Consider the following 22,700-nt stretch of genomic DNA (forward strand, 5'->3'; position numbering starts at 1 on the left):
AATTTGGGAGTAAATAAATTAAATAGTTGCTTCCATTGGTTGGCAAATGAATAACAAGGTAGTATGAACTGAATGAAGGACAATAAGATAACATAGTTTCACAGAAAATAGGTGCTTTACTACAAGTACCTTTTAAACCAGAGACAAAATGATTTAAGGAGGAATGTAGAAGATGCAAAGATGGATTAGATGGTTCTTGCCGAGATAGCACAATTCAATACAATGGCTTCCATCTCTGCCAGTTCCGAGCGTGCTTATAGCCAAACGGCATAGCATTGACGGTACCACTCACATCCATAAACACAGAATTTACAGTACATCCACCTGAAACAGTTTTCTTTTATACAGCTGCATTGCCTTAACTAACAAATAAGACCACACAATGCATTATGTCACAAAGATGCCCTGAAATACAAATAAAAATTAATGATCTGCCTCCATGCTGTCTTACAGCTCCCAACACAACTGCTCCTCTGTATTTCAAATCATATTGCTTTTAGAATTTACTGCTTTTAGTACACAACTATTTGAAACATGGGCACAAACTGCAGTCCAACATGCTGTTCTTCACTGAGAATTTAATACAAAAATCAATAGCTGGAGCTGAAGTATGGGTCAGAAGCGCAGTGCCAGTGCAGAAGTGTTCTTTAGTGATCCGGATGAGTTACTGGTCATCCAGTAGAAAACTTGGTTATAATCCATCTCTGATACATTGAACCAGGTTTTGCTGGAGAAATAAAAATGCTGTGCATTGTTAACAGTTAAGGTGAAAATTGGCCAACAAGTTTAGGAGGTTAAGCGAAACACGAGTTTGGAAATCACCAAAATCTGCTGGCAAATTTAAGCTGCTCTGTCATTTACTTTGCAACAAATGGCAACCCACCTTTGGCCTCTTATTTTTAAACAGCTTGCTGGATTTTCACATTAATTGAACATTAAACTAGCCACAGAAAGCCAAGTTTGGTAAATTAACAGCGCGAGTACCTTTCAAATGACATGATAATTGTTAATGCAATACCAATCAACCTCCCTGGCCCAGAAATTGAACAATTTATGCTGTGGAATCTCATTCCTTCAAGTGGTAAATTGTCTGAGATTTTTTAAAAAAACACCAAATTTTAATTTGTTTTCCTTACTTTTCTTTCATTTCTCTTTCACTCTAAATTCAATCTTTCTTCCCTTCTGTGTACCAGATTCAGCCAATTCACCTACTTCTTTGTTATTCTTCTGTTTCCATCTTTACCCTAAAATCTTATTGGTTATGAAGATAATGAATGACAGAATTAAAGTCTACGGTCCCAGTTGCCCCACTGTCCTTGCTGAGCCATTATCAGCTCAAACTTCCAGCAAGTTACAATGCAAAAACATTGAGCTGAAGTGTGTCAATAGAAGTCTAACAGAGCATACAAGATGCGGCACTTCAGTATGATCCAGCTCATTAGGCATTTCCATCCTATAGTCCACTTCCCATGGAAAACACCCAATTCTCCGGAACCAGCAATAGCTTTCACATCATCAATTCCTCAAGGCTCTCACCAATTAGGGTGTTTTTAGTTATTAGTTTGTTAGTTAAACAGACTGTAGGAATGATCATTACCATCAGGGCTGCCCTGGATAAGGTAGGTCAATACAAGGGTTTTATGCAGCCAATCACTTGAAATAACTTGTTTCCTTACTAGGATATGGAGTTACTAGCAGGTCTGGCAGCATCAATTTCTCTCTCCACACAGAGTTAACTTTTCAGGTCAATGATCCTATTTCAGAAGAGTTCTGAAATGTCAACTCTTTCTCTCTCCACAGATGCTGCCAGACCTGCTAAGTATTTCCAACATTTTCCATTTGTATTTCAGACTTTCAGCATCCACAGTATTTTTTTCAAGTTGTGATGGAGACACTAGCTTGTGCAAGTTACAATCAGCCAATTGGATTATGCTCAAGTGGTTATCTTTCCAAATTTTGTCCACTCCCATGCAGTGTTTGCTTTCACCTGTGTACTGCTGGCAGGATTTGAAGAGAGCTGCCTGTGCTAAGATAGGTTCAACACTCTTGTTATACCTGTTCTCACCAGTTCCATAAACATCCTGTTGTTAGATTGTTACTGAACCTTTTCCCGATTATATACAACTGAGCTCTACAGACTGGAAGATTACAAGTTCAGCCCTGTTACGTGCCGAGTATCCCCGCTCAGCAATCAGACTGCTACAGCAGACCTCAGCATGCCGAGTTAGGTGTTATATGCTATCTTTGTCAACTTAAGCCAAGGAGTAAGCAATTGTCATTCTCTCTTGCTGCTGCACCACACAAAGAGCAATTTTGAAATATTAAGCACTCGTGATAGCAGCCAAAGTAACTGAAAACATGCTTGAACGATGTTTCTGGTTAGGTCAAGAGTGAATGTCCTGTTAGCACTTACTGCCTAAGCTCATACGTGAAGAGTTACCACTTGGGCAAAGTACCAGGTGACAAGACACCCATAGAACCTTTCTCCATGAGGAGAGGAGAGCTGGCAGTGATCCATCAACCCAAGTGGTTCTTACGTCATGGAGATGGAGATGATGGGCTTTAATAGGCATTTGACTGCAGCCCATCTCTGTTTTCTCTAAGCAAACACACCACAAGCTTCAGAACCAAGGTTAAGCAACAAAGACCTAAACCCCAGCTGAAAACACCACACAGCCAAAAGCAAATTTCCAGCCCACCCTTCCAGCTCAGAAGCTGCAGGAGGAACATTTCAACAAGTAACTCTAAATATTAACCTACATCACATAAACAGGACAATCTCCACTTCATTAGTGAAACTAGGCCACAAACTCCTTTGGGTTCTACTTAATTTTTCTGGATCCTAATCGAAGGAGAGCAAAATAGACTCTTGTGTCGTCATCCTCCCCAGAAGATGCTGGTTCACAGAGCTACAGTTCTACAGGTATCAACCACCCTCTGGTTTACGATTTGGCTGAGATGAGCATCAGCAGGCTGTTCAGCCTCAGGGAGCAGCATAGCCAAATCCAATTTGGTTCTCATCCTCACCTTTTCAGTAGCAACAACTTGCATTTATATAGCACCTTGAATGTAATAAAACTCATCTTCACAGGAGCATTACTGAACAAAGTGGGACACCAAGCCACACAAGCAAGTTAGATCAGATGACCAAAAGCATGGTCGAAGAGTTTTAAAGGGTGTCTCAAAGGGGGAAAGAGGGGTAGAAAGACGGATGTAGGGAGGGAATTATATAGCTTGGAGTCTGCGCAACTGAAGGCATGGCCACCAATGAGCAATTTAAATTGGGGATGCACAAAAGGCCAAAACTAGATGAGTGCAGCCATCTTGGAGGACTATGGGACTGGAAGACATTACAGAGATAGGGAGAGGCAAGGACGTGCAGCAGTTTAAAAACAATTATCAGAATTTTAAATTCAAGACCCTGCTTGACCCAGAGTCAATGTAGGTCAGTGAGCGCAGGGTGCTAGGGGAATGGAGCTTGAAGCAAGTTAAGACACTGGCAGCAAAATTTTGGATGACCTCAAGTTTATGAAGGGTAAAATGTGGTGACTAAATTGGAATAGTCAAGCCTACAGGTATCAAAATGCATGAATGAAGCAAACAATCAATAGTAATCAGGAGGAAAGAACTTGAGCCCACTCATTTCCCCTCTTGCCCAGGAAGACTGAAGTCAATCGTCATACTTTCTTCCACCCTGGCATAGATCAGCCATATGATCCTGGTACTTTCTGTACAGTTCGGTTAAACACTACCTTTACCAACTAAGCAGCAACCACTATTCCCCATTTTCCCAAAAATTCTTCCAATAATAAGCAGCTGAAACTTGAGGCATCAACCAAGCCAACAGCTGAAACTCATTAAATTGATGCTCCTACCCCAAACTTTTAAACTATTTTGGCAAATGGCACTTTGACTTGGAAAGCAAATATTCCTCATCTGACTGTCATTGTATTGGGCTCCAAAAATCACCCTTCATCCTGATCTTTAAACTCTGAAAAGCCCTTTTAAGTCAGTGCTGTAGCTAGGGACAAATGGCAAATGTGGCTGCCACAGCTGGTGTGTCTTTACTGTACACAAGCAATGAGGTTTTCCAACCGACATCTCAAATTCAAGAAAAAGCCACTGAGGCAGCTGCCTGGGTTGCCTCAATAGTGGCCTACTTTCAGCGGAAGTTCTGATCCAAGCCAAGAAGCAGCGTAGTGAACGGACAGTGTTTTGAGACTATTTAGATAATGCTGCACTTGGAGAATAATCAACAGTCTCAATTTTCAATGTATTGCATTCAAAAAAGATGCAGTTTGACAACTGGGGAGGGAATTAAATAATGGGCTCAAGGGGCATCAGCACAGAAACACCTGCCACTTGTGCTTCAGGTGCGCTAACAAGAGCCTACAATGCTGACCGATTCACTTCAAGATAATGGCGGAAGATCAAGAGAAAGGAAATGCAGCCAGAAGCAGGAGGACAGGTAGATTGAGGCAGCCCCAGGGCTCATCAGTTCAGATGAGTTTAGAATGGACTACATTACACTAGGATTCTGTTTACATCAGCAGCTTATTTTTTGGAGCTCAACAAAACACTTCACAAATCATTTTGCAAGCTGAAATACTTGACAACAGATACGACTCAACAGCAAATTTTAGGCAACAGCTGTGAGAAAACCCTCGGATCCACTGTCACAACTGTCTCTTTCCAATACTATTCCCTGCCCCCAATCCTACTCTCTTAGACACAGATTGGTGTTGGGTTATAGTTCCATGATTAGATTCATCCTCTGGTGCTCAAGATTCGATTCATGAATCCGCAGCAGCAACTTGCATTTATATAGTGTAAATCAGTCAAATATAAAATAGGCACCAATTGAGGTCAGATGACCAAAATGTTTTAAAGAAGGGACTTAAAGGAGGAGAGAGAAGTAGCAAGGCAGTGAGGTTTAGGGAGAGAAGGTCAGAGGTTAGAGCCTAGGGCCTTGATGGCATAGCCATCGATGGTGAACTGAAGGAAATTGATGACGTCCAAGAGTCCAAAATTGGAATGCGACTCGAGGAGGTTACACAGATAGGGAGGGATGAGGCATAAGGCATAAAGAGATTTAAAAACAAGGATAAGAATTTTAAATTTGGAGGCGTGAGCTGGGGACACGAGTGCTCTGGATCAATGCAAAACAATTGTAGATCAATGAGTGTAGGGGTGATGGAGAAAACATGAGTTAGGACATGAGAAGCAGTATTTATGAGCCTATATTTATGGAGGAAGCTGGGAGGCTGGCCAAGAAACCATTGGAATAGGCAAGTCTGGATGAGGATTTCAGCAGCAGATGGGAGGTATTACAAAGATGGAAGTGGAATTAGGGCTTGGTGCTGGAGAGAATATGGTGTCGGAAGCTCAGTTTGGATCACGTTAGATGCCAAGGTTGTGAGCAATCTGACTCAGCCTCAGGACAGTGACCAGGGAGAGGGGGATGGAATCGGTAGCTCAGGACTGGAGCTTGTGGTAGGATTTGAAGAAGATGACTTCAGTCTCCTCAAAGCTTTAATTAGAGGATATCTCTGCTCATTTGGTACTGGACACCAGACAAGCAGGCTGATCATACAGGGCATCAGGGGTTCTGATGAAAGGTCACAGTTCTGAAACATTAACTCCACTGATGCTGAGTATTTCCAGAATTTTCCATTTTTATAATTGTCTCTTAGTTGTCCTTTGAATTGGCCCAATAAACCTTTCAGTTGAGTCCACAATTCAGCAGTTCAAGGTCACCCACCACCACCACAGCTCAATTGGGGATAAGCAATAAATGCTACTAGATCTTGATGATGAATAAAAAAAATCTCCTGGTTGAAGGGGCAGCGTTCCTGATTCTTTAATCTGTAGAGAATAGTCCAAAACTGTCCCATTATCACAAATGAAGGAGAAGAGATAAACGGCAACTAGCCTGGACCATTGTATGGCAATTACAGATAAAAATAAAATAAGATTAGCCCTGGAGCACTGCAAGAACAAGGGAGTCCAATATTAAGGCCATATTACAGCTGGTGAACCCAAAAGAACTGTAAGCCAACAAATAAAAAACTCAAAATATTGAAAGGGCACAGCAGGAAAGAAAGGCACCCAGATTCATGTTTCTGACGGGACCCTCTAACAAAACCAATTCAACAAAGGAGTCTCACTTGAAACATTAGCTTTTCTCCTTTTAGATGCTGTGCACTTCCAGCATTCTCTGCATTTCAGATCTCCCAGACTGACATCCCTTTATCCTTGCTGAAAGCATGATTAGTTTCCATGGGTGTGTAACAGCCAATCCACTAATGTAAACCATTTTAATTAGGCAGCAGAAGTAGCAAATTTAAACAGAATCAGTGCAACTTATCCGTTGGGCAAGAGGTGCCAGTTTTAAAAGAAACCAGTACAAACAAGAGCGATGTGAAAGTCTGGGTCTTGCTAGTGGTTCAAATGCATCAAATCCAAACCACCTCCAACTTCAAAGGCAACAACTTGCCAATTCCATGAATTCACTTTAATTCCTTTGAATTCAGCCATCAACATCGAAGCAACTAGATGATAGTTTGACAATGTCTCCCTCCTGGATAAAGGCAGGTCCCATTAACCTCAACTCCCCAAGGCACATATAGCAGCCCATTTGCAGAAAGAATGCACCATGTCCTTCAAGTATGCTTCGTGATGTGAAATCTGCAGGTGTTAAGCAAAAATTAATTCTTGCAGAAGTATAATAGACAGCTAATATTAACCTGTAGACCTCTGCCTGCCGGGCTGCACTCTAGAACTGTGATCTCCATTACTGAAAAGGCATCAAATTACTACAGATAATGAACAATAAAAGGTACCTGAAGGCAGATGTGACACAGATTTCTATTAGATTTTGTTTTAAATTCTACCATTTTATACGTATTCCCAACAATTATTTTGTACACATTTAACCAAGTGTAGCAGGCAAGGTTTGTAATGTAATTTACACTGCTATATATGTTATTGGCCACAGAATGTCAGTCAGGTCAGATAGCATCAGATCCATTTACATCATAAAACATGGTCCACTTATAAATCATGCACCATCTGGAGTTGTGCTCCATGACCCCTCCCCCTATATATTCCACATACAACTTTGGTTTTGAATTTAAATAAAGGCCAAATGAGGTACATTTAGGAATGACTTCCATAACCCAGACAGAATTATGTTAATTGTAATTTCACTATAAAAACCAAAGCAGTCTCCTAGGCTCCCAATCGAGAATATTTATAACCAATGTAGCACTGTCATACTCTGCGAATCTTAGGTTCAAGTACTCGTCTGTGATCTCTGCCAGCAGACTGAAGCATAACAATTGACCTTATCATTAAAGGGACTGGGTGGTAGCACACAGGATACATCAAGGCTCCTATTCTCAATTACCATCTCCTGCTATCCACATTTCTATATGAAGACATTGGGCGAAAACAGAAATGTGCCCATCTGCAGAGAATGCCATGGTCAAATAGTGGCCACTTAGGATGGGAACTGGGCAGGAGTGGGGGAAAAGGTAGAGTGTCAACTACTCACTACAGGATGAGTTGTGGGGGTGGGGTGGGGTGTGCTGCGGCGAGAGAGATGGGTTGGAAAAAAGTAGAGCAATACAGCTGCAATTCAAGTAACAGGATTCAAATGAGATCATAAACCTCTTGATGCTAATTCCCCATACTCATTCCCAACTATAGCTTGCCTACAAGGGCTTCCTTGAATGGGTGTTCAATTTTTACAGAGAAAGTGGTGTCAATAATACGCTATGGAATTATTCATGGAGCATTTAGGGAAAGCTCTCGATGTCCCATATGGTCAGTCCATTTGGATTGTAAAACATACATGGACATTAAGTTACTGCCACAAGAGGACTGTGTAAGGTCAATGCCTGCAAATAAAATGTAACACTGATTGCTGTGGAATTGTACTGTCATACAATTCACACAAGGGAACAAAGTCACACAGTTGTGATGAAATACTGTGCAAATCTGGCATTATAACGCAGTAGTAGCCAGTGTGCAAGTCAGCTAGGAACTGCTGATGGACCAGTTAACACATTCTACAAAGGCAGTCCCATTATCCATACCTTCAGTAATGGCGAAAAATCTCATGGCAGTGCTTGAGAGACATGGCAGTGCTTGAGAGACATTGCAATGCTCCGGATCTGACAAAGGGGTGCAAATCGCTACCACAGAGGCTCAAAACTCTTATTGTCACCAATTTAAAAATGACAATTCCCAACATTCTAGAGATCTAACCCTTCTCTGAAGGCTGAGGAAGATCTGAAAACTACATTGGAGGCCAAATGATCAGACACTGTGGTTACTTGGGTACTGCTGACTGGAGGAGCATGGCAAAAAGTTTAGGGTAAAAACAGAGAACTTGAAGCCTGCATGGGGCCTAAATCAGTGAAATTTGTGCCAATGGGCAGGATCCTAAACTGTTCTGTGACTGTCTCAGGAATCCAATTTCAAATACCCTTTTAACTTTGCCACACAATTGTCAGCCTCCTTCTGCTCTCTTTCTTCTCTTAATTATGCATCCATTTTTTTTGTACTTTACAGATTTGCACAACTTGAGGATTAAAAATGCAATTTCAAGTTCTGCACATAGTGGACCTGGATTGAGTTACAAGCTGCAGCACAACCTCTGGGTGTTTGATTTACATAAACTGACTGAGGCTTCAATCTCGCAGCTAATGATATCATCCACACTCTCCTGCAGCTTTGAAACACACTCCAGATCAACTCTTAGGCTATATAGTTAATGAATTATATCAGACATTTGAGAGACACAAAATTCAGGCTGCACCACAGCGTTTGTTAAATGAAGAGACTGCCTCCTTCCTCTGCCCTTGTAAACCCATTCCAAAGCTGCTGGCTGTGCTACATGCTCCATATTCTGCTCTCAGCCAAAGAATCCAAGGCAGGAAATTAGAGAGCAGATTTGGTCAAAGCTTCAGTTTACATCTGAGGCTCTTTTACTGACATCCAACTTTCCTCTTTACATTCACAAAGTTTCACAGAATGGAAAAAGCTGCAGAAGTCTCAAGAGCTGAATAAAACTTGCTTTTGACTCAACCCAAAATGTCATCGCTGTGGTCTTGAGATTTTGCCATTTGTTCCGCAGTCCATTAACTCTATAGTAATTGCGCTGAATACTTGAGTTTAACACTTGAAACAGGGTTGCACAATCCCCCCCACCCCCCACACACCCTGTAATGGTAACAACTAGTTCCACTGAAGCAGCTAGACCAGCCAGCTCTGTTCACACAGTTCCCTTCCCCCCACTCACCCACCTGCCCCCATCACCACCTTTACAAATACACTAAATTTGCAACACTAGATTGTGAGAAGTGAAGCATCACAGTGCTTTTAACTGGCCATCATTTGGCAGATTGTTGCAATAGTAGAACAGGTGTACAGTACAGTACAGTACTGGCTGTAAGCACAAAACACGAGGAGTCTGACCTTAAGTGGAACCCATCCAAAAAAATTATTCGGTTAACAGAGTTGAGCACAATGCATGTTGATGGAAAAACTTGTGATTTTCAATTAACTCAAAAGCATTTGTCATGCAGGTGTTCACTAGAGCAAATTACAGCCACTTTCAATCATGAGTGTTTTTTGCTGGTGTTGAAAAGCAGTTTAATAACCCATGGCAATATTTCAACCAAGATAATTAAAACTGCTCAGGATTTTTTAAAAAAGTGATTCTACCATTCTTGACTAAAACTCATCCTGTGCAGGACGTAGTTTGACTTCAGAGTTATATAAACACTGATGCAGAATTGTGTTGGGAGTTTCATTTGATCTAATCTATGCACATATTCTGTCATCTAGCACAGTTTGAGAGACACACTGCTGAAGCAAGTTTCAACACCCACTTTTCTCAGGAGAGCACTTCGCTGCAGTCCTGTTGAAAAGGCCCCTCCTTTAGGAGATGTTAAACAAGGATCGTCTCTGCTGCAGAGTGGATTGATAAGGGTTTCAAGGTACATCAGCAGTAAAGTGTTACTGATCCTATAAACTGTAGCAGTATCCTCTCTCACCCAATATTAAACTCACATTCTGGTCATTTCACATGAAAGCACAGAGATACTGTTCCTGGCATTTTTAAATGTTTAAAGTTCACTATTGATCCTTGTACAAACATAGCCTTGAAAGCAAGAGACAGTCGGACAGTTTTCTACCTTAACAGTCCAGAATACAAGAGCAACAAATTATCAGCAAGTCGAAGGGAAGACAGGAGGATAGACAAAAACAGAGTGAAGAACCCACAAAGAATGAGATAGTCAGTATCTCAGACTAATAAAAGGAATGAGAAAGATCTTAAAATTATCCAAGTCAAAAGAAAGTTTGCAAACTTACCTAATCACTTGAGTGCTAAGTGCAACCTTAGTTCATTGTTTCATACTTGAGCCTAACTAATTAAGGAACTTTGAGAAAGACACAAGAATGGAAACATTGCAACCAAGGTTGATCCTATCTTCATCAGACATTCACGTCCATGCATTTTTCAGCAATAGTCACTTTATAACCATTAAGAGCTAACACTATGATCAATTTTTCATGCTTCAGTTCAGAAATGCCAAATACAATGGTGACACCGCTACTGCTGAAGAGATTGGTTAACTCAGCACAGTCTATCTGCTTCATCTTCTGGAGACAGGAGATCATTCACATAACAGTCACTGTTATAGCAGCAACTAACTTCAAGCCTCACTTAATGGAAAGTTTGATATCTTAATAGAACGCACGCTGGGTCCAATACGGACACCATCTCAAAGAGGCCATGAGAATTAAAACTTTGCTGCCATGCTTACCACACTCAACATCCCACTGAAGAATTTGCTACATTTCCACTGCCAAATATCAGTCTTTACTCGGGTAGCATTCCTGCTTTGTATATTCAAACACAATTCCAAGAGGAGTGAGGAAGTGCTGCTTTGTTAAAGGTGCTGTCATTTAATGAGATGTTAAACAAAAACTGACTGTTCAGGTGGATCTTAAAAAAGAAACAGTTCTCCTGGTTTTACACATAAAACAACACAACACAAAACAGTTATTAATTTGCCATCAGTGGGGTGTTGCTGTGCACAAATTGTTTGGTAATTAGTCATAGTCCACAAAGGACCATAGATACCTCTCTCCATTAGGGAGACACAATTGGTTACATACCTTCAGTTGCACCACTTCAAGCCAGGTCTGGGGCAAGGCAAGGAAGCTGGCCTCCATGAACAACCACAGCCGATACAGGTCTTGAACCTATGCACAAGTTGGTTGACGTGTTTGCCTCTATAACAATGACTAGATAGACTAGATGACTAGTAATTAGGCAGTTGCAAAGTACTTTGGAACAACCTGCAAGCACGAAAAAGGTGCTATATAAATCCTAGCTTGTTCATGCTCACTTTTAATGGGATTTTAGTCCAGTTTTTGGCTCAGCTCCGAAAGGAAGGAGCAATTAAATAAAGGAAACAGTTTATTAAATATGTGCATGATTGGAAGATAAGGACTCAGTGCTCAATTCTGAAAGTCACATTAAAATGATAGATATAATTGGGAGGCTTCGGAAATAACAGGCTGAAAGGTCAAGTCTTTTACTACCAGATTCATTTCATCTTCAGCTGTAATTAAGGAGAAGCGTACATTTGAGCTTAGAATTAAAGGGTCTCTGTGGTTTCATCTGATCTTTCAAAATAATTTTTTCTTCAAAAAAAATCCTAGATTTGAAGCATATTGCAGCTCTTTGCTCAAACTAAAAACACTAATTGCACAGGAGAACATGTGAACTAGTGAAAGGATGTTATAATACAATGCTAGACATCCATTTAACCAGAGCGAAATTTAACAATACCACACTCAATAAGCAGTTCTAGTCATCGAGTGAGAAAAGATAGCACCTGGTGTGGGATGGCGTCATACAGACAAGGTCATTCCACATTCATCCTATACCATGAGCTGAGTGATCCGATTGTATCCAGGATGGGAGGGGACATACTAAAACTGGCATCAAAGCCAATGGGATCGGGCCAGGGAGGGCACAGTAGAAGAAAAAGATAGTGGGGAAACCACCTGAGTTCCAGCTCTTGATCACAATTGCCTAACGCCTGTTGGAAATAGTATGCACGTGGACAATGGACGAGGGCTGGTTAGGAAGATGGTATCTACAACTGGCTAACCAGGTGCTTCTCTCAATCTTCATGGGTAAATAACCACTTTGCTGAGGGAATATTAAGAGTCCTAAATGTCCATGGGAGCAATCCCCATTTCTTTGGTTGGGAGGGTAGAAGGTCCAAGAAAAACTGCATCGCAATTCAAGCTTCAAATATTTGCAACACTGTTTATGACAAACTGAGTGCTGAGTATTAAAAGGCATTTAATCCAAATAGTCTTTGAATTCCCAAGGGTATTATTGAGAAAATAATTGCTACCCAAATAAATTTAGGAAATGGTGCAGGATTGTTTCTGAAGCCAAAAAGTCTTCAGCATTCACTCAGTAGTAGCACTCAGGCCTCCAAGTCATGGGTCGAAGGAAGGTTAAAATCCAGTTCCAGGATTTAAACATAATCTAGAATGACTCTAATGCAATCTAATGCCAGAAATGCCATCGTTTGTATAAGACGTTAAACCGAGGCTGCGAATGCTCTCTGAGGAAAGTAAAAAATGCTGCGGTATCATTCAAAGACGAAGGGAATTCTCCCAGTGTCCAGACCAATACAGGTTGAGTATCCTTTATCCAAAACCCTCGGGGCTGATTGTATTTTGGATTTCGGTTTTTGGATAACACATATAAATTTAAATTGCAATAGCCTAACCCTCGGTCAGCTATAGTCTAAAGTAATAAAATGGCTAGAAAAGAAAGATGCATCACTGAATAATAAATACAGGGTACCTGAAAAAGCTTCTTTTTGACACATTAACTACAAAAATTCAAGGTAAACAGTGCAGACAAACAACTAGTGCTACAGGTCGGTGAGGTTCAAAAAAGTGTAGTATTTGGATGTGTTTGGTTTTTAGGTTTACGGATAAAGAATACATGACCTGTACTTATCCCTAAACCAACATCGCTAAAACAGATCAATGGTCATCAATTGCAGCACCCTTAGTGGGTCCCTGCTGTACACAAATTGGCAAATGAATTTCCCTATGAAACAGCGAATGCACTTCAGAAGTGCCTTATTGATTGTGAAACATTCCGGGATGTCCTGAGAATTTGAAAGGCACTATATGAATGTAAATACTTTTTAAAAAATTGATACAGCAGAAAAGGATCTCATTACCTCTTGTATCACCAATGAAGATACATGTTACAAATATTCCAAAAAAGTTTTTCAGTGTCCTTAAACTGAGTAATGGGGGAGAAGCAGCAGTGAGAAGTTACTCAGCACAAGGCACAGATCCTGCACACACTATAGTCTTGAAGCAGAAGTATGCTCAACTGACGGCGGACTGCCAGTTGCCTGGCCCTGTGTCAGCTGTGAAGCATAAATCAGTACTCGTATCATAACCAGCCAAGCCAGCACATAACAAGCCTCTTGTTCTAACTCATGATCGTCTGTTTCAACCAACATTTGGGCCCAGACATCTAATTCAACTGCCAGCACAGCAATGATCTTGCTTGAACATTTCTAAATCAAGAGTAAGTCAGAAGGCATGGGGAGTGTACAGAGAGTATAGGATGATGTAGAGCAAGATCATCACCCACTTCCATTGACACACAGCAGGTCCCTTTTGCACAATGCAGCACATTAAAAAGTTGGCAGGGACTCAAATATCCATTAACAAGAGACATGAGAGTGTTTGGAAGGGGAGATGAAGATTTCACATCACTGCACTGGCAGTATCTTCCACTCTATGAACCAGTCAACTCAGCCATTCAATCAGTTCTGACAAGCCAACCTCATGTGCTTTTTCAAATATATTAAAAAGGAGGTTCCATGCTAGAGTTTTCCCCCAAAAGTAATTAGAATAAAAACTTACAGCAATTGAGAAGTTGTAACAAATTTCCAAAGTAGTCCAGTGTTAATGTATTAATTCTTTGCATATACCATTATTTGTTGCATTTAAGGTTTTTTTTTATTGTCTTTTTTATCCTATCCTTTCCTGATGGCAGAGGTTGTTGTTGGGACATGGTTCCAGCACCTCGTCCTCCTTTTAATGCCTGAACACCATGCAAGTATGATGCATGTCAATTCTAACACAACTCACTTGTGGGACAAACTCCTTTGAAAAAAAGAATCAACCAGGGTTTTTGTTCCGATGTCTATTGAGGGCCTTGCTGAAAGGCATGAGTGTAGACATTGGTGAAGCCAGGATTTGGTTGGGCTGTGAACGTTTCCATAGTCTAATACCTTGCCAATATTCACTGCATAAGCTTGTAAATAAAGAATGACAAGTTTAGAAGTGTAGGGATGCTGTGACCATGAAACCTTAACACGACGTGGATCAGCACCTGCAGGGGAGGAGAACGTGGAAAGCTGCAGAGAAAAATGAGACTTTTCAGTAGTAAAACCACCACTGGGCTGAGTGTTACTTAAAGTTTTGAATGTTTCCTCAGGTTACAAGTTCTTTATTAAATGAACCTTTTATAAAAGACTTGACTCAAATTTCAGAGTCATCAACCAGTGGAGCTCCAGTATCTCAAGTAGTCAAACATCTTCTATAAAAATGCCCATCTGGGATTGGGCAAGGGTGTATGCAGCATATTTCCAATCTAATACCAAAGGTAAGAAACTACATTAATGACAGATCTAATTCATCATCAGCATGGTTTGTAAATTGTGTGCACCACCCACAAAAGGTTTGTCCAATGGCACAGTTCATATAAAGATTACTTTGTGATTGTTACCTGCACAATGCTTAATACTTTCCTCCATTAGTATCTGGTAAAGTTCACAAACATTTACTTTTTTTCAATAATCAATGACAGCTCATGTTTTTGAACGGCCTCTAAGTACAGATGAGGGAGGTCATATAGCCCACCTCCTCTATCCATTCGCAGAAACTTTGTATTACCCCATCACACACTTAATGACCTTGTGAATGATTCTAGAGCTTTTGCCTCCACTGTTGCATCTGGAGACCATTACAGGTAGTCAGTCTGTTTGTAAAGTACAAGTCCTGAACTTGCATTTCCCTAGTTTATACCCAACGTCATGCCCGACAGACGTGCATTCACTTGAAATAGTGCTTAGAATTAATGCTCTCTATTCCATTTAGTATCTCACACATCTTTTATCGCTCGCTCCCTTGCATTGATTCAAGGCTGAATAGTCTTGGGATCAACTACATGTCTCTTTTTCTGCACTCCTTCCAGAAATTTGACATCTCAAAGCTTCAGTAACAAGAAATGAATACGGCATTCAAGCTATGGCCTGGTAACAACACTGCAGAGATCCATTCAGAAGAACACCCTCATCCCTACTCATTTGGCAATACTGTTCAGTGTTATATTGGCTTTGTTGATTACTGGTCTCTAGTGACTGAAGTTCTCTGCAATTATTACCACTCTCACATCTCTTAGCTTCTTCACTTATGTCTTTAATTATAATTATTAAGTGTATCACTGTTTTTTCTTCTAATATGTTAATTCTTGCAGTTTCCTTTATTGAATTTTATCTACCATAGCTCTGCTTAATTGTAAATATCAGCCAGGACTTTCAAACTCAGTAATCATCAAGCTATGAGAGAGATCAAAAGCAATGTACAAACAGCTGCTTTGCATTAGTCACACTGTCAGTTAAGTGTGAAGCTAAATCGAATCAGGAATATGTTCGAAAAGGAACTCCTGCCCAGACCTGAATTATACTATAGTCTATAGTAACAAAACTGAAACTACTTTGCATCAATGAAAAAATGTATACATAACTGTGTTATTCTAACTTGATTCAACTTCAGATCAGATGGACCTACAAGCTGATATTGCAGCACTTCCACATTATTGCATCTCAATCATGAGCCAAATCTGGTCATCTCTTCTTTCAGATTTTGGCAGAATCACTGGAAGTGGTCACTATTTTCATTTAAAAGGCTTGCATTTATAAATATCATATGATAACTCAGAAATATCTCAGCCTTTTTTTTTTAAATGAAAGAACTCTGGAGGAAAAGTAAAAGAGCGTTCAAATGTTGTTGCTAATATTGAGATGACCCAATCAGCTGCCTCTGCCTCATCTCCCTGTCCTTGTCCACTAAGTGAAAACCATCTCTAGCCCAAAATGCCTCCTCTGAATGCTCGACTTTCTCCAGTTTCTCCATTTTCCATCATGCACTCTGAGCTTACCTTGTCCATGAAACCCATCTCCTGCTCCCTTGATTTCATTCCCACTAAACTTCTAGTCAGTCAAGTGGTCATCCAGCCCCAATGTTAGCTGATCTTTTAAATGGTTCCCAATTCTCAGGTCTTATCTCCTTCACTTTCAAAATCAACAATTTGAATCTTGGCTAGAGTCCTATCCACCCCCTAACATAAACCACTCTCATCCAAAGCCTAACTGTCCACATCCTATCTCATGCCAAGGCTCTCACTTCCGAGTCAGAAAGCTGAGTTCAAGATCCACCCTAGAGACTTCAGCACAAGATCTAGGATGACATTCCAGTGCAATATTTGTGTTCCACCCCATCCTCCATATCGTCCTCTTCCCAAATTAAATGCAATTATGTCAAAGGCACTATACAAAGGATTTTTGTTGAAAGCACCACAGAAACTGAGGCTATAATTGACAACTGCATGTTTAAGGGTTTCAGCAAGTGATGGTGAAATAATGGCAGAGGCAGATGACACTGCAGGGATTGTGGTAGCCAGGATAAAGGGGGTTTACAGCTAGTTTAGGATTAAACAGAACACAAAGGCTGCACATCAGGCTCAGCCTGAGCAATCAGTCACCCATCAAAATAGAGCGAGAGCCCAAATTGCTGAAATAAGCAAAGGTATAAATAGAAGAAAGGGAGATAACACAAATCCACAAACAAACATTGCATTCCTAAACCTGCCAATGAAATGCTTGTTTTCCCCTTTCCAGGGAAGATTCTCATAGGCCATTCAGCACCAGCAGGAAACGCCTACCTCCATTCATTCCCCTTTCCCAAAAGTATTCCTAATATGTTTACACTGCAACTATTCTAAAATAGCAAGAATTCCACTGTCATTTAATTATGCAAACTGATCATCTGACCCATTTTTAAAAATCTATTATTTGGATACAACAGAAGCTCTATGCTGGTGAAGCCATAGGAAAAGGTAAGTCAGTGTCACAGGATACCTACAGTCACAATCTATAGCCCACCCAACCCCCACCCCCCCTCCCCCCAACACCTTAAACCAGCTTATATTTCACCCCTTCCTTGGATTCACCTAGTTCTGTTGAAGGGTCATGAGGACACGAAACATTAACTCTTTTCTTCTCCGCCGATGCTGCCGGACCTGCTGAGTTTTTCCAGGTAATTCTGTTTTTGTTTTGGATTTCCAGCATCCGTAGTTTTTTTGTTTTTATACTTCCCTCATATTGATCCGGAGCTCCTTGTTGAATCCAGATGCCCAGCTTGGAGCAAATAAATCTCCCCGAATCTGGATGAGGTTGGGTACAGTTTCACATGGATCCAAGTTTCAACTTCCTACCTGGCAGTCAAGCATGTATGCAGTGTGGACATGGCTTTGCCTACGACAAAGGTTCATAGCCCTCTGTACAGTTATAGACTTTGCTCCATTCAATTTTCAAAGCTTACACTTACTTCCCTCAGCCACCTAGGATGCATCCCATCCGGAGCAGTGACTTTTCTACTTGGATTGCTGCCAACCATTAAAGTACTTCCTCTATTTTTGTCCCATCCAATTTCTCTGCCTTATTTATTTATATTGCTAGCATCCTCTTCTGTTCTGAAGACATAGGCAAAGTACTCATTTTGGTACCTTAGCCAAGCCCCTCTGCCTCCACAAAACAACTGCCTTTTTGGTCTCAAAATCAGTCTGATCCTTCCTTTGGCTATCGTTTAACTCATATGTTTATAAAAGACTATAAAAGGAACATTATGTCATTCACTAATCTTTCCAAATGTACTTTTTGCCCTGCTTACTTCCTTTTTCAATACTTTCTCTATCCTGCAAGAATTGGTGGATCAGAAGGAGAGGGGAATATAATATAGAATCAAGACAGCTATGCAGAAAGACAGCAATGTTTGGGTGAAACAAAAAGCCCACCGACTCCCACAGCCACCTCGACTACAGCTCCTCACACCCTGCTTCCTGTAAGGACTCCATCTAATTCTCTCAGTTCCTTCGCCTCCGTTCCGACGATACCACTTTCCAAAATAGTTCATCTGACATGTCTTCCTTCACCGAGGTTTTCCACCAACGGTGGCTGACAGAGCCCTCAGCCGTGTCCAGCCCATCTTCCACGCATCTGTCCTCACACTTTCCTCTCCCTCCCAAAACCATGATAGGGTCCCCTTGTCCTCACTTATCACCCCACCAGCCTCCACTTTCAAAGGATCATCCTCCGCCAACTCCAGCATGATGCCACCACCAAACACATCTTCCCTTCACACCACACACACCCCCCACCCCACCACCACCACCACGGTCAGCATGCCGTGGGGACCCGTTCCCTCCCTCCTCCATCACCCCCTACACCTCAACCCCCTCCCACAGCAATTGCAGAAGGTGCAACACCTGCCCTTTTACTTCCCCCCGCCTCACTGTCCAAGGGCCCAAACACTCTTTTCAAGTGAAGCAGCATTTCACTTGCTCAATTTAGTCTACTGCATTCGCTGCTCCCAATGTGGTGTCCTCTACATTGGAGAGACCAAACGCAGACTGGGTGACTGCTTTGCAGAACATCTTCAGTCTGTCTGCAAGCATGAACCAGACCTTCCTGCTGTCGCTTGCCGTTTCAACACACCACCCTGCTCTCATGCCCACATGTCCGTCCTTGGCCTGCTGCAATGTTCCAGTGAAGCTCAACACAAACTGGAGGAACAGCACCTCATCTTCCAATTAGGCATTTTACAGCCTTCCGGATTTAACATTGAGTTCAACAACTTCAGATCATGAACTCTCTCCTCCATCCTCACCCGCTTTTTGATGATCTTTTTTCTAATAATTATATATTTTTAGATATATATTTTTCTTTTCCCACCTATTTCTATTATTATTTTTAAAATTTATTTCCATCCATTGTTATATCTCCACTTTTTAGTCTATTTTGATCCCCCTCCCCCCATCCCACCCCTACTAGGGCCATCTGTCATCCTGCTTTCTACCCTTAATGTCACCATTAGCAAATCCTCTAGCTAATATCACCACCATCAACACTTTTGACCTTTTGTTTATGACATTTTTGGCAATTTCTCCTTTGCCTCCACCTATCACTGGCCCTCTATCCAGCTCCACCTGTCCCATCCCCCTTAAACAGCTTATATTACACCACATTTCTATTTCTCTTTAGTTCTGATGAAGAGTCGCTCGGACTCGAAACGTTAACTCTGTCTTCCTCTCCACATGTGCTGTCAGATCTGAAGTTTTTCCAGCAATTTTTGTTTTTATTTCAGATTTCCAGCATCTGCAATATTTTGCTTTTAGCTTAATGTTTTGGGTGAATAGGACTAATATTTCTGACACAAAAACAGAAAATGCTGGAAAAAACTCAGGTCTGACAGCATCTATGGAGAGAGAAACAGAGTTACCCTTTCTAGTCCATATGACCCTTCGCGCCTTCACGTTAATGCCTTGGAAAGGTCATACGGACTCAAAACGTTAACTCTTTATGTCTCTCCACAGATGCTGTCAGACTTGAGTTTTTCCAGTATTTTCTGTTTTTGTTTCAGATTTCCAGCATCTGCAGTATTTTGCTTTTAAGATTTCGGATCTCTATTTGTTAATCAAATTAATCCACTTAAAATCAGATCCAACTCAATGGTAGATTTCACTATCCTTTCTGAAGTGAAATGATTGGTACACAGTCTCTGACATGAGGCATCTGCTGCATGTGGAACACAAGAAGAATACATTAAGTTGGACTAAAATCAGCTTCACCTGATCAGCACTCACCAATCCACTTAAAACAAGAATCAATGATCACAATATTGCACTCAAGTTACAAAAGCTCTTCCAAGGTCAAAGGAACCTCAACAACTGATTACTGTTCAAGATCAGCTTTCATTGAAAGGTTCCTCTCAACAAGTTGCATTTATATCTGGATTTTTTTTTTGTAAATTTCATACTCTTCATGCCTATCATTAACATGGTGAATCTTCCAGGACATCCTTGAAATGATGGCAGGGAGACTTTTTTTGTTGCATTGATTTAGGACTTTATTGTAATCAAGAGGTCCCAAGCTGCTTTACTGGAACATCAGTATCTTTGAGTGTAGTCACTATTATATGGGCAAATGGTGGCTTCCGATTGGTTTTCAGAATGAGCCCACACACAGAAAATGAATGATCAGATTTCAGTGAGGTTGGTTGAAGGAAGAATGTTGGATAAGTCACTAAGAGAACTCATTTGTGATTAGTGCTGTGGCATCACTTACATCCACCCAGGCAGTCGCAGTGACCTTAGTTGAGGTGCTCCCTTTTGGATGAAACATTGAACTAGAGGAATCATTCATCAGTACAGTAATGGAGCTTCACACTGGATTTTGTGCTCAAGTCAACTGCAGTGTTTGAGCCCACAACTTTCAACTCGGGTGAATAATGCTAACTCAGACAAGCTGACAGGTAGAGATCTGTGTGTATTTCAGCATTCTTCATAATTGAGTGTCAGAAAGGAAAGGCAATTCAGTTATTTCATGTTTTTTGCCCAAAAATCCCAAATTCAACATTTTAACAATCACTTGGCAGAAAGGCAGGCAAAGGCTTTCAATGAAATCCAATTCTTCACCTTTCACCCTGATGTGGAATTGGCATAGTCACACAAGTTTTCTCCCCTCCTGAAGCGGCTAGCTCTTCATTGAATATAGCTCCCCAAACACCAGCAGCCCCCTGGCACTAGCCCAAGTGGCTTTCCTTCAGCATGAGGCTAAAGTCTCATTGTTGGCAATATATTCTCTTGTGCATGAGCAGAGATACATGCTTCACTGACATTCTCCTGAAGTGACTTTTCAACAGGACTCAATGGGGGAGATGACCAGTCCAGAGGTACACAGTCCACCTGCAGCATCCCAGCTGATGAACAAACTCACAATAAGTCACAAAAGTAAAAAAAAAAAAATTTTCTTCTGGTTCTTGATAAAAGCTTCAGTCTAGACAGAAGAATTAAAAACCTCCTGCATTGCAAATCATTTGCGACAGTTACATCAAATACAGATGCAAACTACAGGCATCAGATCCAGAGCTGAAGACTTATTTTCCTGTCATTTCTCCAACTATTGTAAATGGGACTGAATTACTGTACAGAGAGCATGGACTTAATGGGCCGAATGGCCTCCTTCTGTGCTGTCGTGGCATTGAATCTAAATGCTTGAAAAGAAGTGTTGCCCATAGGTGTGTACACTGCAGAGAAGCATACCAACACATGATGTCAACACTCCATGTTCAAATTCTCTGTCATCTCCAACATCCTTGTTAAGCTTTTGGAAAGAATTTTCCTCTCATCTTAGGACACTGGTCCCATGTTTCACTACAAAGGCCACTTGTGTACCAGTAACTGTTATCAAAACTGATATTACAAAAAATCAACTTGCCAGCAGATAACATCCTTGAGATGCTCTCTATAAATTGTTGGATTTTACAATCCTGAAGACAACAGTGTTTCTGAACAAAGATTTAAAATTTATGTTACCATTTGATCATATTTTTTAAAAATACAAGGTCAGATATTAAGACCAATGCAGACCCTCACTTTATTTTTCATACAAAATATTGATATGCTGGCAGAACTCCATGATGTCACTCCAGGGAATGTCTAGAGTATAGGACATGGTTGTAATGTGTTGCTAACTTGGCCTGTGCTGCCTAGGAAAATCCAGAAACTGTGGCTCCTTATTAACTGCTGAGATCAATCAGAACGAGCAAGATGATGGAATTTTAGCACATAGAAGTTTTGTAACACTGGCCCTTGTCTTCTACAATGGTAATACCTATTTTTGGAATGGAATGGAAGTCAGTTTCATCTTAGGAACTTGCATACATACAAACAAATGAATTAGGAGCAGGAGTAGGCCATTCAGCCTCTTGAGCCTGCTCCATCATTCAATAAGATCATGGCTGATCTGGTCAGGGCCTCAACTCTACTTCCCCTATAACCTGAGACCCTCTGTTAATCAAGAATCTAACTCAACCTTAAAAACATACAACAACCCAGCCAGCACTGTTCACTGGGGAAGAGAATTCCACTGACTGACGACCCTCAGAAAAAAATTCTCCTCATCTCCGTCTTAAATGGGAGAGCCCTTATTTTTTAAAACTGCATCCCCTAATTCCAGTATCTCCCACAAGAACAACATCCTTTTAGCATCCATCCTGTCAAGTTCCCTCAGGATCTTATATGTATCTTGTTATGATCACAACTGATGTTACTACTGGACAAGTCAGATCTCAGGATGGAACCTGGCTTGATATATTCTAACATTGTTTTTTGTTTACAAATGTGGGGGGCAGCTACTGAACAGAATCAGAGTCTGCTGATGAACTCTTAACAAAAGGATAAAGCATTTATTAAACAAGAAGAACTATATTACACTGCTCCT

At 40.9% G+C, this 22,700-nt stretch overlaps 1 protein-coding gene across 8 annotated transcripts in view; it reads right to left on the reverse strand.

Annotated features, from left to right (window-relative positions):
• The window catches only part of raph1a (Ras association (RalGDS/AF-6) and pleckstrin homology domains 1a), a 193,889-nt gene that overhangs the window by 85,026 nt on the left and 86,163 nt on the right, over nt 1–22,700 (reverse strand). Inside the window, exon 1 of one of the 8 annotated variants that reach the window (XM_041200363.1) lies at nt 17,372–17,393. The exons of the other annotated variants lie outside the window; for them this stretch is intronic. The gene's annotated coding sequence lies outside the window, so the exon portion shown is untranslated. Of the gene's footprint in view, nt 1–17,371; nt 17,394–22,700 lie in introns of those variants that run through there. 8 annotated transcript variants of the gene reach the window in all.

Source organism: Carcharodon carcharias, chromosome 12 (assembly GCF_017639515.1).
Source record: "Carcharodon carcharias isolate sCarCar2 chromosome 12, sCarCar2.pri, whole genome shotgun sequence".
NCBI classification, from domain to species: domain Eukaryota; kingdom Metazoa; phylum Chordata; class Chondrichthyes; order Lamniformes; family Lamnidae; genus Carcharodon; species Carcharodon carcharias.